This window comes from Haemaphysalis longicornis, unplaced genomic scaffold (genome assembly GCF_048455015.1).
Source record: "Haemaphysalis longicornis isolate Haplotype H1 unplaced genomic scaffold, Haemaphysalis longicornis Haplotype H1 scaffold_4, whole genome shotgun sequence".
NCBI lineage: Eukaryota > Metazoa > Arthropoda > Arachnida > Ixodida > Ixodidae > Haemaphysalis > Haemaphysalis longicornis.
In genome coordinates, this window is record NW_027526361.1 from 139,281,397 (window position 1) to 139,294,117 (window position 12,721).

The window sequence follows — 12,721 nt, forward strand, 5'->3', positions numbered from 1 at the left end:
GAATGTATAATAATAAACACGCAAGCCGGAAGAAGACCGCTGATATAACCCATCGTGATGCCTTTCCATACACATTAACTATCTTTCACATACGTGAGATCTCGCTGTGTCAAACTCTTGACTAAGCAGGTCTTAATTACAATCAAGAAACCCTTGCGTCACTTTCCATTACCCAAATTTGAGGACCAGTGTTTTTTTTGAGGTCGCTGCCTTTGGGAGCAAATGAAATTGGATCCTCCTGCCTTATTTGAACGCCTCCGGCTCCGACCCCCAGTTCTCATTCCGGTGAAGCCGATTTACTCGGTGCCGCTGTATAGCGCTCTTCCTCGCAACCGCTGGCACCGCTTTCACAATTGTTTCTCCCCTCTCCCCCACCAATTCCTCCTTCACAAGCTGACCAATCGGCTGATAACGGCAGTAGCGCCCTTATCAGGCGTTGCGAGAGCAACCTGGCCACTTTTAACGCCGACATGAGCCCACAATTCTTTTCAAGAATGAAAGGCTTTCCGCGCGACAATTTCGCTGGCGTATTTCACGTCTCAGCACGCGCCCATCACTGGTTGCCGGTTTATGCGAGAACGTGTTGGTGCGTAAGCCGGGGGGGGGGGGGGGGGGACAGGCATGACAGCTAGTCTTCATGCCGCTACCGATGACATGCACGTTGTGCTGGCGGGAAATTTAAACGTGGAAGTCTCGATGCTCAGTGCCGCTTGTCAGCTGACTTCAATGGTCCAGCGGTTTGGGTTTGGGCTGGTGTGTTACACAGACCGCGAGATGCCTACGACGCAGGACGGAAACGGACCGCAACATGTCTTCCCACTAGAGTAAAGCTCCAGTCCTTCAAGGTTTTAGCTCCCTATAGACCGATGCGTGTCGTTCTCCTGGAGGAAGAACAGCGGGCATCGAAGGAGCGTATGCCGGAACAGAAGCGCTAATTGATGCGAAAACAACAAAAAGCCGCTGCCGCCGCCATGTCGACCGCAAGTTCCAGCTCGCCGAGTAGCTGGGAATCTCTCCCCGAAGAGGAGCAACGTCGACTTGAGCCAATATTTCTTGTTCAGCTTGAAGGGTTTTGAGATCGATAATTTTGGCGGCGCCTTTCACTTCTAAGCGCGCGCACATAAGTGGTTTCCAGTTTATCAGGCACAAGTTTGGAGTGGAGGGAAGGGCCGGGGGCTTTGCACCCGTTAAAATAGGTCTCGTGCCCTCAATGATAACATGGCCGTTGTGCTGGCGGGAGGCTTAAACGTCTGAGTCCACCGCCCCAGTGCGAACTTTCGAATGTCCTGTGTGGTCTAGAGGATTTGGTTGGTGTGGTACGCAGACTGTAAGATGCCTACGACGCAGGAAGGAAACAGACACATTTGTCCACTAGAATAAATCTCTAGTCCTTCAAAGTTGCATTGGGCTAAGTGCTAATGATCACAAATTACAAACTAACGTGCTTTTTTTCGTGCATTTCGTGTACTATGTCGAGATTCGCAGGTCTTCCATCACAGTAGGAAGGAGGAGGAGGAAAAACATTTATTTTTCTAAGGGAAAGGGGAGGGGGAGAGGAGAGTGGGTGGTGGCCTCAGTCCAGGCCGTCTTCAGGCCCCCCAGCAGCCCTCGTCCGGGAGATCAGGTACTCCTGATCCTCGGAACTAATTTTTTTATGTCCCACAACCCTTACGGAGCAAATCTGGTAATTCATTTGTTTTTCTTTTCCCTACTATTCTTATTATTGCATTTCTTAACTAAATAATCGTTCTCAAGGGCTGACCAATCCCCCTTTTCGTTATGAGCAATAATAACACCATAGGGTGAAGATGAAGAAGAAGAACGACTCTTGCTCTGCTGGACGCCGTTGTTTCATGGGCTGTCGACTCACCATGAAGTAAGCTCTACTTCTTATCTTGTTTTGGCCGCTTTCGCTGCACACAAAAACGCACAAAGCTATGAAGACAGGGCTGTATTCAAGAGCCACTCTTCGCCACATCAAAAAATATAGAAGGTCGTATGAGCTATGGCACTTAGTTGGGGTTTCACGCTCTGACATTTTCTCTTAGAAACGAATTTATTACACGCATTTCCTCTGTCTACATTTCGTCGGGCAACTCCACGATGCATGAAGTAACGCGGGTATTTCATCGCACTTGATACAAGCGTTTGAGAATTGTCTGGGTTTGTGGGGGTAAGTATTGTTCTCTATTTGTGAATGTGAAAATCGGCAGCTGATAAGCCTTTATCAGGTGAAGGGAGAAAGTTTTGGAGATTTGATTTTTTGTAGTAATACCACAATTGAACATTGCGACGTGGGTCACCTTGCATAGGCGGCTATCAGGCAGGTTACCTAAGATCATGGTGTGAATTCACTACAGTTGAGAGAAGCCATCTTACGGAGAGGTGCCTAACTTACACTATTTGGACTCCCACTGACGTCGAAATTCTCTATGCCGAATCTCGGTAAGTGAAAATACACGTCATCTACTAAAACTTTTGGGCCTCAGAGGCCCTTAAAGGGGCCATGAAGACAAAATGCAAGTTTGTTTTATTCGAAAGATTAGGTGTTTTGTAGTGTCCCGTGCGCCTGCCCGGCAGCAAGTGAGGCTTTCTTAAGTGAGAAATTACACAATGTGAGCAAATATTTATGTACTTTGTGACGTCAGTGATTACGTATTAAAGACGGGTTTTTGGAACGAATATTAAGTATGTAGACTAGAGCTGCAGCGGACAACGAAACGTCTGTCGCTGTTTCGTTTACCGCCCGTACTCTAGATAGCGCCATACCGCTCAGCCCGGTGTCCGCACATGTTTTCTTTTTGACCGGATTTGTGCCTGGAATATTTTTTAACGTTGAGAGTAATCGTTTCGTAAAACACTTGAATATCGCTTATATCAATCGGTCATTGTTGTGTGAGGCAACCCGAAAGCGCCGGACTGCTGTGCAGCTATGAAAAGCACACTGGGAGCAGTATCACTGTTGCTTCGAGCTTACGCGTTTTGTAACTTCAATTCTTTACGCAATCATTGTTAGGGCTATAAAAAGAATATTCACTAAATTTAAGCGCCAAAGGCTCGTTCAGCAAGCTTATATACCCTGGAAAGCTTGCGGTTGCGTTGGCCGGCCTCAGCCAATCGCACAGCTGCCCATAGTACGTAGAAATGGGCGAGCGTATCGCATGGCCATTGACTTTTTTTTTTCATATTATATGGCTTATTTTGGTGAAGTTTGCGATAACAGTCGTGTCAGACTTATTCTAACGAGGAAATCTTTCTAATGAACCAAAACTCCATTTTGTCTTCATGGCCCGTTTAAATTGTAGATGACTCCCAAGAGCACTGATCGACCAACCACGATCGAGTGGTGAGTGAGCGTCGTGATGAAGGAATAGCGGGCAGCGGGAGTGACGAGGGCGAGTGGCCACTCATGAGTGTGAGCTCCAATCGTGGGCCGCTCACCACTCCCCACTGTGAGTGCCACGTGTGCGGTGTCTCTCCCAGCACTCACGACTGCCATTCACGCTCCCCACTGTCTACTCTCGTTAAGGGGCTCTCGCCGGGAGTGGTGCTCAGACTTAATTGCTACTGAAACTCGCAGGGAGCACGGGGGCCAATTGCACTTTTTGGCTACTCGTAGCAGAAGTGGATAACTGACTACACGTTGCTGTTGGCGCCTTAACTCTTTCGCTACCGCAGAAAATTGACCAATTTTGGGGGGTCCAAGAAAACATTTTTTTTTCTGCTAAAAAATTATTTAGGCACTAATTGCAGGAGCACAAAATGCAGATTATTTAACGGCCTTTCCAATAACATCAGTTTTTTAAAGGTTTTCATATATCATAGTTGTGAAAAAAAATATCAAAATCAAAAGTTTTGTCAAGTTGTCGAAAAAAATGATAAAAAAGGAGTTGTGTATATCAAACCACCGGTAGTAGAAAAAAAATAGAATATACATTTTGCAGGGAAACATTTCAAAAACACACCCTAAAAAAAATGTCGACTTGCGCGGAACAGTTTTTCAGATATAAAAAAAAATGTTAGCACGCACGGTGCTCGTGTCATGCGGTGAAGCCCAACCTCTAATTCAAACTGTGCAATTTTGGGTGGTTCCTTGGAATAAATCTGGCGGTTTGACGTTATCAGAGGCACCAATTTGCCCCCACATAACGTAAAAACATCTTGTCAATGGCTGACTTTGCATTTACAGCGAGCACAATATTTGGGACAAGCACGCGATGCAGAAAAAAACATGCATGAAGTTGAAAACGGAACGCCGTGGCTGATGTTTGTTGTCGTTCACGGTCAGTTATCTCTCAAAACATAAAGCTGAGCTTTATTATCATCTTCTTACTCGCAATTGTAGCCTTGCTCGCAAAAATGAGGTACGATGAGCTAGAATCGTCCCCTGCGATCTTCGGCCGAGTAGCAGTCGCGCACTAAAAAAGATCAGCACAACGAGCCTCCTCTATTGCAGCGCCACCTAACATTTTTCAAATGAAACAGTACAAAAACTTATCAGAGACTCCATCCGAATAGACAGTTCAACTAAGCAGCAACATTAGACACCCGGATATACCCTCGCATGAAAACGAAACTGGAAGGCGAACAGCTGGCAGTGTAAGGCCGGTTTGAAGCGCTGTCCTCGGCGGAACAGATATCTGGCGACTGGGTGTGACCTTTTGACTTGAATCTGAAGTTCTTATCGCAGAAATCGGGTTAGGGTGGGGGGAAATGAGGAGCGGCGTGCTTTGTTCGAGGTTCAGTCGCGGACGCTTCAGGCGCCATGGCAGTTAGCCTTGAAGTTGGGTAACTGCGTAGTTGCGCTAAATATGAATTTCGCGATGCAGAAACGAAACCGAAACTGTTGTAAACTGTTTGGGAATGGTCCTGGGGTAAGTAGAACTACCAGAGTACTTAGGACAACTTGCGCAAAGGCAATAAAACTGCCTAAAATCATAAAGTAGCTTTGCAACCAGGCACTGCTTGACATTTTCAGCCGATTTCTGGGATTATTACTGTCAGAGCGTGAACCTGACGATTGAAAATCGTTTGCTAGTTCCCCATTCACGCCCTGATAGCAAAAAACAAGCGCTGGTGCAGAGTAATTACGAGTTGCTCGCATTCTTCGTTGGTAGCCTTGAGGCGCGATGACCACGCCCCTTTTCCACAACCAGGGGATTCAAAAGCGTGTCAAAAATCACGTTTCCGTTGCAAAAATGAAAACAAAACTGATTTTGAAAGGTCATTTTCTGATCTAACTCCGAACAGCTTTACTTGTTCGAGAAACGCCTGGAACGCTATGAAAAGGCGCTCCCAAGAGTATCGATCAAATTGATCGATTTTGATAGGCGCGGTAGCGAAAGAGTTAAACTCGTGTGCAAACGCCCTTTCTTTGTGCAGTTGCGTTTGAATACTGGAATAGATTGTTACAGTGGGTCAGAGTAGAATTAATACTCCGGAGGCTAGGGAACTTCGCAATAAGTTTTGGATGGATGTCTGACGCTGTATTGCAGTCCGAGTATTGCCCACACTATCTAATGTTACTTAGGATCATAAAGGTTTAGGTCGCAATCGGCGTCCGTAACGTCGTCACGAAATGCGAATGTGCCCCCCTCCCCCCCAAGATGTCACACAAAGAAAGATGGCTCTACAGCACTTCCGCATTCTTGCTCGAAATCGTCGTCGTTCTCCTTGTGATGCTGCCGTTAAATTGGCTGTTTGTGACTGCTGGTACTTGCGAGTGCTGGTACTCGTTGGAAGAGCCGGCGCTGGTTTCTTTCTTTTGAGTTTCTTTTTTTCGGGGCGAGTCAAATCCACCAAAACAGAATTTGTGAAAAAGTGAGCGTGTTACCGAACTGAATGCAACGCTGTCAAAGCAATTGCATGATATATTTTACATGTTAGCTAGGAGAAGTTTACGGCCACAAGTAATTAAAAATATGCTGCGGATTTGACAATCATTGCTATGATAACTTCGATGACTTTGGATTTGGCTTATATTGGATCGAAGCATTGAGTTTATTGCGGCATTCTACTTACAATTCTTTTGAAATGGAATTTCGAGAATAGTACGAAGGAGTTTCGACGGAAAAGCCATTACACATATGCAACAGGGCTTCAAGAGCATTAGAACTACATGCATGAAGAGCAGTCGACTCTTCTTGGCCGTGTAAGCAGCTCTCTTAGATTCCACACGTTCATTTTCTGGGTACGCCTGAAAAAACTCACGAAGTAAGCACGCTTCTTATTGTCTTGCCATGATATTCCTAAACGCTAAGAAAGCTGGTCACATATTTTGCTTTTTCACTTTAATGAAGTGGCTTAACCCCACAAGGGGGGGGGGGGGAGGGTGAGGGGGCGTCCAGGGCTTGTAGGCGACGGCTATTTAGTTAATAAAATGGTAAATATAGGGCTAAAACAACCCACCAAAATGACAAGATTCTCTCCGTCGGGCGGGGTAGACAGGACGAAGTGGTGGTTTCATATTTCAGTTTCACTTCGTTGACTTCATCTTCTGCTCATTTTGTCGTCGACCTCAGGGGAACAGATCTTTCGCTGATCTCCTAATCGCCATGGGAATCCTTGTTACACCAGCTCCAAAAAGCAAAACTACTTGCAAAACACCCAAAACACAGTCTGAAGTTCACGCCAAAAGCACACTTCCATTGGGCAAATGGATTGGGCTTATTTTGATCCGCGCCATGACAATGTCTGGCTTATTTTCGATAAAGAGTACGATCCGCGTACGCTTTTGCCGGGCCTTATCGGACCTATTTCGTGCCAACCTCTTTTGTAGGGGAAGGTTGCTGAGTTTTGCTTGCAACTGTGTACAGTTTTACCTTATTTCCAGTTTGTGGATTTGATTCATTTCGAAAAAGAACTCCTCATGTTCACTCCTCATGTTATCATAATGAAAAGCATGTTTGGACGGGTTCATGGTGCGTTGTGGAAGAAGTAGCCCACTAATTGAGGCCCTGGCGTGATAAAACAATGCCTGTCAGGACTCACGGGGTGGTCGGTCGAAGCAAGAAAAGGCAGAGTGACGTTGTGCCGGGGCATTGCTGATCAGTGAGGACGAGCCTCCAGGGCGGGAATTGCACTACGCTCGCGCTGACCCCTGCCACTACCCCAGACTGGGCAGACGGGGTATGCAAATTGCTTAAACCCTGTTCAACGCAGGAGAAGGCGCCACCGCCTCAGCAAGCGCGCGATTCGTTCCCTCACCGGCGAATTTCGGGCGACCAATCAGCGCACGCCGTGTGGGAAGAGGGGTACTTGCAATCTTCGAATACTCTGATACACTGCATGCTTCGCCCCTCCCCAGGTTTCACGTTAGTGGAGATGGCCCGCGATTGTTTCAGTCCCAGGGCCTTGCTTTCTGTATTTAGTTCCTCGAGCATTTTTGCGGTTGTTCTACAGACTCGATTAGCAAGGCGGTGTCGTTTGCCATGGCTCAAGTGTTCTCCGTTTATCCGCAATCCAGTGCTTTCCCAGTCAAGCCTCCTTAATGAAGCCTTCGGGAAGCAGCCGAATTCCTACTCCAAACGCTCTCGTTTCCTGGCATTGTAAATCACTTGTGTACCGCAGGATGTAGTTAGGATGTGGAGATTTAGGCTGACCCGGTGGAGGAGACGAAGCGTGCTGGCGTCGCACACGGGTAAAGTATATTCGCGAGACTTTTAGAAAATGCACAAATGGAATTGCAAAAATCTGCCGGTACAGTTTCTATAAAAAAGTCTTATTCACAAAACTCCGGGCCCACGTCCGGGGACGATCTTCTAGATGGGCAGATGACGTCGGTTTCCTTGGCGTTGGCGCGGTCCTAGCCATGCCATACGGAGCGATGTGGCCCGTGCGCTCGCTGTCAAAGATCAACGGCGTGCTTCGGACGCTGGCCAGTCGTCGACAGTCTTGCAAGCAAGCAGGTAGATGAGGCGGCTCGACGTTGAGATCCTCTGTGCGCTGGCGTCCAGTCGAGAACTCGCCCATCACTGTGCTTCTTCCCGCCTCCGCACCGCTATCTTTTTCCGGCGGCTTGGCTTCTTCCAATTCAGGAAGTCTTGAAGGCCAGGAGGAAAATGCAGTTCCGTTGTGAGCTTTCCTCAGCGTTGGAGTCCAGCCGAGAGCTCACCCGATATACCTTGGTGGTACGGGAAGGGTCTCTGCTGGTAGCAGCCCATCTAATAAAAAATACCAGTGCTCGCCGAGAAACGCCTGCACCTCCTGCTTCAACTACGGCGAAATGTCCCTTCTGTTCCTCGCCTGTTCTCTTTTTTTTAGATGTTACTGCATCTCATTCACTCGCCTTGTCCCTGCATCCGGCGTCGGCGTTGTTGTCGGCGTCCGCCCCTCCCCCATTCTCCTCGCCGCGTGAGCTGCGCTCTCCGCCGCTCACCCCCTCTCCTCTCCGATAGCGAACACTCTCTCGCGAGTGCCATTGGATTGGATTCGAATGGATTGGCTTGGATTGTCTTGGCGTGGCTTGGCTTGGACTGGATTGGATTGGATTGGAGTAAAGTGGATTGTGTTGCGTCATAGCCGCGGCAGACGCACTGGCGCCGGCGCGTCCCCTCACCGTTATGCGCGCTATAAAACGCGGTGCCTGCGCCGCTCCGCTCCATCGTTCCAGCGCCGTTCCTCCGCTGTCCAACGCAGCAACGTGAACCCCCTATGCGTCGCATCTACATAGGGGTTCCCGCGAGGGGAGGTGGGAGATTTTTTTTTGCTTTTGTCTAGTGCTCTTTGCCAATATCAGTACACGCGCTTAATTTTCTTCGCTTCTATTGCTCTGCGGAAAACACCTCCTCACAGCGTGTACATATATGTGAATTTCTGTAAAGATGCTGCTGTGCTTTGCACATAGCCGTTGAAAAAAGCACCCTGCATGTAAGTTCAGTCTAGTTTAAATTTTGATAAAATAATTGTGACCATTACATTGAAACATCAGTATAATCAATTCTAGTCGCGTAATAAAATATCTTAAAATTACACTGCTAACCAACTTGAGCGATTGGTGTGTTCTGTATACCTTTTTGATTCCCCATGTTCTCAATTTTCTGGTGGTTTTTCCTGGTCATTGTTTACTTTAGAAGAATAATGCAATTGTAATGCTTAAAGTGTCTGAGCCGAGCTTTCTTGGTTCGAATATGATGAGTCATTGAGTGGGTTGGTCGGTCGATTTGCTGGTCGCTAGGTCCCCAGCCAGCGAGCTAAAAGAGTTTCCATCTGCAGCTCATACCAATGCCCACGCTCCTTATAAATACCTAATTATTACTTTACTTAGCCTATCATACTGTTTTTTTATAAAAGAATATTCAGTTGCACAACTAAAGTTCTCCTCCGAAGGATCATCTGGTTACTAATCCCGGTTCAAAAGCCTCTCCGGCTTTCTCCCCGCCTATTGCAACTGCACTACAGTCGGCAGTGACCTCGGTCTTCTTTAGAGTGAGAAGCGCTGAACACGCGTACACACACACACACACACACACACACACACACACACACACACACACACACACACACACACACACACGCACACACACACACACACACACACACACGCACACGCACACGCACACGCACACACACACAGTCGCGTACTTTCCACAAAGCGTAGTACTGGCAGTAATCACTTTAATGCTATTATCGCTGAACTTTCATGACAGGAGAATGCGTGAGCAGTAATTAATATAGTGATTCTCCCAAGGTTAGGAATTCTAGCATTAAAAGGCACTCATCGCAGGTAAATTCAACATTCCACTACTCATTCTCCAACTCCCTTCTCTTTAAAAAAAAATATTCGAAGGCTGGGAACAAAAATTTCCATTCGAGAACTGCCCCTGCTCTAAAGTCTTTAATTCATTTGGGGAATGACTTTGGTGAGGTTACCCTAATCATATTACTAAACCTATTTTCCAAGATGCTGTGTAGTTGGTGATACGTTCTTACCGCCACCACTGCCTCCCACAAGTTGTATTATCAACTCATTTAAAGCAAGGTAGTTCTTGTTAGGCCACAACAAGGTTGCTTCGTCGGCCTACTACAATTTGTATTCAAGTTAATGACTTCGGTATTATCGACAAGAAGGCAGACGTTCGGTTGGGATCTGATGTAAGTGGTACAATTTCCAGATTACCAGCAGTATGCCACTTTTTGTAATAGGTAATCCCAGATTCTAAGACCCCCATTCTTGGCGGCAAAAATTGCACTTGAATTGCACAAATGAACGAAACTTTTTCGCCGTCAGATGTGACATTAACATTTAAGCAGAGGGTTGTATCCCATTATGGGACTGCAGGAATTTGTGCACACGCTATTAGTACAAACAAAAACGACAGAACAGATGATAAGCTGCTACATTAAGAAAACTGTTGGTGGTCGTAGAACAGCAACATCTAAATTACTCTAAAATTCTACTGTGAAGTGTGATAACAATCATCGAAAGCGGGATTATAGGCGTGAAGTAGCTGCATGGGAGCTAGAAAAAGAAATTGGTGCGTCAGTTCATATTATCCTGTTGATTATGTTGTGTAGTGTGTCAATGTGCTCTAGAGTAAGTATGTGTTCTAGTGTGCTTAGTGACAGCAGGAAGTGCTTATTAATTTGACTGGCGGAAAGCAGTCAACAAAATTGTTTCCCGGGCTATAGTAGTACCCTCAAAAAAGATGATTCTGACATTCAAATTGGGCTTAGGTAAATTCTTTCAAGCATTACCTCCTTAAATTAAATATGTCGGGCAGCATTTTGTGCCAAAATTGTAGTTACTAAATTTCGTATTCAGTACCAAATCTTCTTTCAGACTCGTTTTTCGGCCGACCGTGGAACTATGCACGATATGCGTTTCTGGCTTAACTTTGGCGTAATGGCTGTCGCATGAAGACGTTTAATGCCAAAAATCCATCAGTTCAATCCCTCAAATCTATTAAGGATGGAATGTGCGATTTTTATACAGGCTGCCTTGAAATTCAAATGTTAAACAAATAACTTATTTCAATCGTGCCGTCTAGAACCACTATTCATGAAAGTTCATCGGTTCAGTGATGAGGACAATAACACACGAGGATATTTCAAAACCGGTAGAAAAGAAATATTAAATCAAATTCAACCTTTTTATCGCGGTCAGATTGTATCCAATCAAATAAATACGTGATGGCAATTCCAAAGGTATATTTGCCCCTTTGTAGTCCAAGATCATCCTTACATTCAACACTACAGGCAATTTTACGTTCTGGTGTATGTGCCTTGCATTCGCATTTTACTAAAATATTCAGATACTCAACGATATTTTAAAGGCACGTATACACAATTTTACCTAAAGTATTTTCGTATGTATGTGTGTTTTAGTTCTCTTTTATGGACCGCTTTGCTTCGATTTCCCGTACATACAGTTGCGCATGAAAACCATCCGGTTTTTGCCCTTTTTAGTAACAATGCTCTATCAAAGATAGGGATACATTAGGAATATTTTTGTGGTATTTTTTTACTAACGGTTTAGTGCTCTGGGCGTGACGTTGTGGGTTCGATTTCCGGCTGCCAAAGCTGTGGTTTTTTTACTACTACGTTTCTCTTAACGTTGATCAAAACTGTGGCTGTCGTATAATTATTTCAGCATACGATAACTGCGAACGTTCATCTGGTTTGTGTCGAACAGATTAATTTCCAGTTTCCGAAATAGGTGAGCCGAAATGTGGGCTCAGAGTGCAAAAAGCATTTCGTTGCATAGATCAATGAACAACACCCTGTTTCCTCAGGTGGCGTTCTTTTTTATTTAGCGCTAAAATTCACTGAAGAGCACTATTAAAATTCCTTATCATTCAACGCATATCCCTGTTCGTGAGCAAGGAGAGTCTTGGCCAGAGCAGTCTGCTCCAGACGCCATCATCTGGTTGCCTTGGCACTCTTCACAATCTACGTTTCCGGCCCAAGACTGGCACTGTGGTCGTCACACGAAGACGCTACGTGGTCACACTACCCCAGTCTTCTCTGCGCGCAGAACAGCACCGTAGTGGTTCTCGCTATCCGTTCAGCAGGCGACCGAGGTGCACAGCGCAGGGCGATTCGCCGAAGCATTGCTCGCATCTCCGAAGGCTCTTCTGCGTTGCGTGATTTGGAATATTTCTTCTACATGGGCCTCCCCGAGGACAAAACCAGGTGCGCATCCCTGAATGCTGAGTGTGGTAAAACAGCGGACCCATTCTTTTCGCAGCATCTCATTGTGATGAGTCTTTCTGGTTGCACTGATGCACGTCACCACGTTTCTTTCTCCGTTTGAAATAGAAAGATTGAGAAGACCATGCCTTACAACAAGGCAACAGACTCGAGAGAAGTACTGAAACGTGGGCGCATCGATAGCGCGACGCCAGGTGTACAGGAGAATGAGAATTAGCCTACCGAGAAGGTGGTTTCTGATATATGTTTACGTTATACACTGATTTGTTCTCCTGCTAAGGTACACCTATCGAAATAATGTTATGTTGTGAAATTTAGGCTCAGAAATATACTTTGAATTTGCGTAGGGAAGCAAACGAACTCAAAACTAGTTTACATCCCGGCCACAAGAAGAACCTACAAGGTTTGATCATTGTGCACTAGAAGGAAACTTCAGTGTGCAGTACGAGAAATCCTTGTATGTTTGTTGGCGGTTCGTGCGCTTTGCTTCCGCCAGGAGTTGCACAGTTTCTGCATTCTCTTCACGCTTGTAGTTTCTCGACTTAGCCTTGCGCTGTGTTAATTCTTCGTA